Here is a 5941-nt window from a genome sequence, read left to right on the forward strand (position 1 = left end):
TAAGTCTCAGCAGTATTTCTGCCAAGTCAGAAGCACTAAACAATCATCTTTCATGGTCCTAGTCCCTGTGGAAAAAGATACCCTCAATAGTGCAAAGAGAGAGAAAGTTGAAGTAGAGACCAACTTGGCCTCATTAGCTTTTGGGGCTTAGCAGCCTCTAGAGACTGCACAATTTAGAAGTCTCCAAAGGCAGCTTTGCATCAGACCAATTAGGCCCAGCCAGAGTTTCACTTTTGCTGCAAATGAGTCTTGGGAGATTAGTTAGGAAGGGAGCCCTTAGTAAAATTCTCCCAGCAACAGTCTAGAGAAGATCAGGGGCACTTTACAGAGGGATTTGTAAAATGAATGAGCAGAAAAAGAGCTGAGACAGCTCAGGAGTCCAGAAACCTCCCCTACTTTCTTAGTATTCAAAGTAATTTGTCTTAGCACCATAGCCAATCTCATCTGCAGCACTCTTTAAGGGGCAACAGTAGAATGTCCCAAAACATCTCCTCCATGGGCTAAATAGCTGTTATTTCCAGGCCTCCATATTCTACCAATGGGATCTTCGTTGAGTTTGACTAGTCATCATCAACAGAAAGCCTCTTTCAAAATGCACAAAAATCTCTTCAATCCATCTTGCATGCCGCAGCAAGATTAACCATCCTTCCTAAAATGTCACTTTCAACTCAAGAATTTATTCTCCAATTCAAGAATCCAATCAATTGGCAATATCTCACTATTTCAAGGGAAATCAAATCCAAATTTCTTACCTAGAGTTCAAGCATCCAAGCCTCTTTCTAAAGTGACTCCATCTTACCTGTCTTATATGCCTCATTCCCCACTATAGTCTAATATGAACAATTTACTCGAGTCAAGCAAGTCTACTTATTTCCTCCCCATCATTCTTGCCATGTTTATTCCTGTCCCTACATTTTTACTTATATTTGTCTTTTAAAAAATAATGTCCTTTCCTCTACCTTTCTAAAACCTGCCCATTTTTAGGGCCCATGTCAAATCCAGACTCTTCTGAGAAGCCTTCCTTTCCTTCTTCAGCTCTCTATGATCACTGTCTTCTTTAAATTCATGTAGCATTTAGAGTTAGTCAGCATCACATAAAAATACTTGATTCCATACTGGGGCACATTTTAAAAAATCATTGTTTCATGTGCATCTTATTTCCTAAGCCATGCTGGCAGAGAACATGTTTTATATTTCTGTTGTATCTCCACAAGTCTTGGGGAAAGAACACTGGACTTGGGTTCAGGAAACCTGGGCTTTGAATGCACCTAATATTTCTGATTTTCCAAATTCTTCGCCTGTAAAATTGAAATAATAATAATTATGCCATCAATCTCATAAGGTTGTTTAAAGGAAAGTACTTTGTAAATAGTGCTCCCTCCATCATTTTCCTGGCTTGACCTAGCCCCCTGGCCAGGGAAGGAGCCATATACCATTCCACCCTGCTCTCTTCACAAGTAACCTGCCTGGGCCTGCCCACTGGGAAAGGAGAGACACCATTCTATAGCACTCCCCCTGAGAACACTCTCCCCTGAGCCTGAATCTCTAGGGATGACGATAACCTACATGAACTCATTCTTCAATAATTGACAAAATCCTATCCTATTGTGCCCTTTCTATTCTAGTGATTCTGAACCCTCCAAAAACCCATTCTCCGACCCCCCAATGCTTGCTCCGTTGTTCCTATCCCCCTCAACTCTCCTAATGTCCCACTCTAAAGCTTCATGCCCCTCCCACTTTGCTCTCTGAAATGCTTGGCCCATAGGTGACAAACTTGCTTTCATCTGAAATATTTTCCTTTCCTACTCCTTCCATCTATTGGCTGTCATTGAAATCCTAATCATACTACCACTACTACTACTACTACTATTAATAATAATAATGATAGCTAGCATTTATATAGCTAGCTGAAGAAATGATTCAGACAGAGATTAAATGACTTGCCCATAATCACATAGCTAGTGTCTGAGGCTGGATTTGAACTCAGCTCTAGCCTGATAATAGGCCCAGCTTTTATTTACTGTGTCACCTATCTGCCTCATGATATCCCCTTTCTGGCCACCTTTTCCATCACTGGTTGCATTTTCCCTCATACCCTTATGGAACATTCCTTGCTCCCCATTGCTACTTCTAGACAAGGTGCAGCTAGGTGGTGAAGTGGATAGAGTAGTGGGCCTGGAATCAGGAAGACTTGAATTTAAGTCTAACCTCAGATACTTATCAGTTATGTGACCTTTGGCAAGGGTCAATTTGGGTAGAGGTAATGAGAGTAACTTTGCAAGGTTTGCTTCTGTGTACTTCAGTTTCCTTAACTGTAAAATGGGGATAATAATACTTACCTTCCAGGATTGTTGTAAAAATCAAATGAGATATTTGTAAAATGCTTAGCCAGTGCCTAAAAAATTCTTAATAAATGCTTGTTTCCTTCCTCCCTTTTCCTCTATCACCATTCCTCAGTAACCTCTCCTCTGAGGTTGATTCAATCCGTATTTACCACTCAATCAAGATCCTGGAAACTGTTATGAACACTCCCCTTCTTTCCTCAATAGTTCAGTACTTGACTCATAATCTTTCTCTCCTCCCCAAATTCTGCCCTCAGTGTAGGGGACTTCAATATACATATTGATAATCCCTCAAACACTGTAACTTCAACTTAATCATTTTCCATGACCTAGTCTTCCACCTCACCTTGATGAACATCCCCTTGATCTTGCCATCTCCTGCAAATGTTCTACTTGCAGGTTAATGAACTCTGAAATTTCCTTTTATGATCACAGTCTCTTGCCATGCAGCCTCTCCCTCTGCCCTGCAATCCTGAACACAGTTCTATCTCATCACCACACTACCTCTAATTTCTCTAGCCTTCAGGTCTTCCCCAGTCATCATTCCTGTATTGACTATACTCTCCTCCCTTCCCCACCTTGACCCCTTCACAATTCTACACTGTCCTCTTATTTTTGGTCCCTTGTTCTTTATCTTAAAACCAATCTTGTCCTGTCAAGTCTCAGCTTTATAGTCCTCCCACCATCTGCTGTTTTCACTCCTTACTTGTATGTTGCTGCATAGAGCTGAAGAAAATCATGAAACTGCTGACTTGGTCCATTACAAATTCATGTTATATAATTTCAGCTGGGCTCTCACTGCACCAAGGCAATTCTTTTACGTATATTTATTTGACTATTATCCCACCACAGAGATTTTTTCAAACCTCCTCATCCTTTCCCAAACCTGCCATGCATTTCCCCACCCCTATCCTGTCACCTGAGAGCTTTGTCCCATATTTAAGCAGAAGAAAATTGAGGCCATTTGCAGAAAGCTTCCTCTTCTCCCCCCTTTCTCCTCACACATCACTCAGATGACTTCTGCCACTATCTCTTCCTTCACCCATCTCACATAATGAGGTGGCCCTTCTCTTTGCCAAGACAAACCCCCCCTACATGCACAAGTGCTCTTAGGGACAGCTCAATGGCACAGTGGATAGAGCACCGGCCCTGAAGTCAGGAGGACCTGAGTTCAAATCCGGCCTCAGACCAAACATTTGTCATGTTACTAGCTGTGTGACCCTGGGCAAGTCACTTAACCCCAGTTGCCTACCAAAAACAAACAAACAAAAAAACCCACAAGTGCTCTTAGCTGATCCTGTGTCCTCCAGAAAATTGTCCCTTCTGCATCCCAATTCTCATGTATCTTCAGTCTCTCCTCATCTATTGGCTGCTTCATCAATGTTTCACCCATTCTTGAAAAACCTTAATTTGATTTGTCCATACCTCCTAGTTTATCTTTCTTTAGATCTTTCCTTCTTTCTGCGGCTAATTTCCTAGAGAAAGACTTTTCTACTTCTTTACCTATCACTCTTTTTTTTAAAACTTTCTACAATTGTAGTCTGGCTTCTGTCCTCATATATCATTCAACCAAAACTGCTCTCTCCAAAGTTACCAGTAATCTTTTAACTGCCAAACCTAATGATCTTTTTCTCACTCTTCATCCTTTTTGACACATCTGCAGCCTTTTAAGCTGTCCATCATCTTCTCCTTGATGATTTGTTTTCTCTAGATTTTCATAATGCTATTCTATCTTGGTTCTCCTATTTCTCAGAGCATTACTCAGTCTCCTTTGCTGAGTCTTTGTCTAAATCCTACCTAACACAAGGGCCCTCTCCTCTTCTTCCTCTCTACAATCTCATTTGATGATCTCATCAGTTCCCATGGATTCAATTATCTTTATGCTGATGATTCTCACATCTACTTATCCAGCTCTAACCTCTTTGCTGACCTCCAGCCTCACATTTCTAATTGCCTTTTGAACATCTTAAACTGGAAGTCCTATAGACATCTTAAATGCAGCATGTCCAAAATTAAATTCCTTCTCTTTTCCCCCAAGCCCTCCCCCTCTTCCGATCTTTCCTTTTATTGTAGAAGGCACCACGCTTCTCTCAGGCTTATGACCTTGGTGTCACCCTTGACTACTCACTTTCACTGCCCGTACCCAATCTATTGCCATGGCCCATCAATTTTACCTTTGTAATGTCTCTCATATATGTTCCCCTCTCTCCTCTGACACTTCCACTACCCTAATGTAGTCACTGATCACCTCATGCTTGGACTATTGAAATAGCCTTTTGAGTTTTTTCCCCCTCCTCCGAGTCTCTCCCTACTCCAGTTCATCCTCTACTCATCTTTCAAACTCATCTTCCTACAGCACAGGTCTAACCATGTCATTACCCCAATCAATAAACTCTAGTGGCTCCCTTCAAGATCAAATAGAAATTCCTCTATTTGCCTTTTAAATCCCTTTATAACTTGGTATCTTCCCACCTTTCTAGGCTTTCTATACCTTACTGCCCCTCCTCTCCTGCCCCCAAGATCCAGCAACACCAGCCTCCTTGCTGTTCCTCAGATTAGACACTCTATCTCTCAGCTCCAGACATTTTTACTGGCTGTCTCCTATTCCTAGAATTAACTTCTCCCTCATTTCATACTGACTTCCCCGGCTTCCCACAAGGGCCAGCTAAGATTTCACAATCTGCAAAAAGCCTTTCTTGATCTTCTTCTATGTTATGGACTTCTCTCTATTGATTCTCTCCAATTTATCTCATATATGTATATATATATATGTGTGTGTGTGTATGTGTGTGTGTGTACATACACACACACATATACATAGATATGTAATATATATACACATACATATACATACATATATATCTATATCTATATATCTGTGTCTGTGTCTGTATGTGTATATCTTGTTTGTAATAGTTGTTTGCATATTGCTCCTGGAGGGCAGGGACTTATGTTTTTGCACACAGTAGGCACTTAATGAATTTTTGTTGACTTGTTGTCTTATAAACCTTAATGAATTATAGAAATATAATAATTATTATTTTTGTTAAGAATAGAACCTTTTTAAGGGCTAGCCCCTCACCTTGAATTCATGCTTTTGAATTGGAGAGTAGCTACTACACCAAGGTTCAGAATTATTCTGTGTGTCCTTACTCCTAAAACTATATAGGTCACTAGTCCCCACTATTATGCTTATCCCTATAGTTTAGCTAGTAGACACAATTCAGGGGGTGGCTAGGTGATACAGTGGATAAAGTGCTGGACCTGGAGTCAAGAAAACTCATCTTCCTGAGTTCAATTCTGGCCTCAGACACTTACTAGCTGTGTGACGCTGGGCAAGTCATTTAACCCTGTTTGTTTCAGTTTCCTTATCTGTAAAATGAGTTGGAGAAAGAAATGGCAAATCATTCCAATAGCTTTGTCAAGAATTCCCCAAATGGAGTCATGAAGAGTTAGACATAACTGAAACAACTGAACCATAATGAAACAAAAGATACAATTAGCTCAAAGCAAAGGCATTTACAAAGATGACGTGGTAAGAACACTTAGACACACACATTATCCCCATAAACTTGGGGCGTACTACCACAATACATAAA

This window comes from Phascolarctos cinereus, unplaced genomic scaffold (assembly GCF_003287225.1).
Source record: "Phascolarctos cinereus isolate Bilbo 61053 unplaced genomic scaffold, phaCin_HiC Scaffold_1;HRSCAF=81, whole genome shotgun sequence".
NCBI classification, from domain to species: Eukaryota; Metazoa; Chordata; class Mammalia; order Diprotodontia; family Phascolarctidae; genus Phascolarctos; species Phascolarctos cinereus.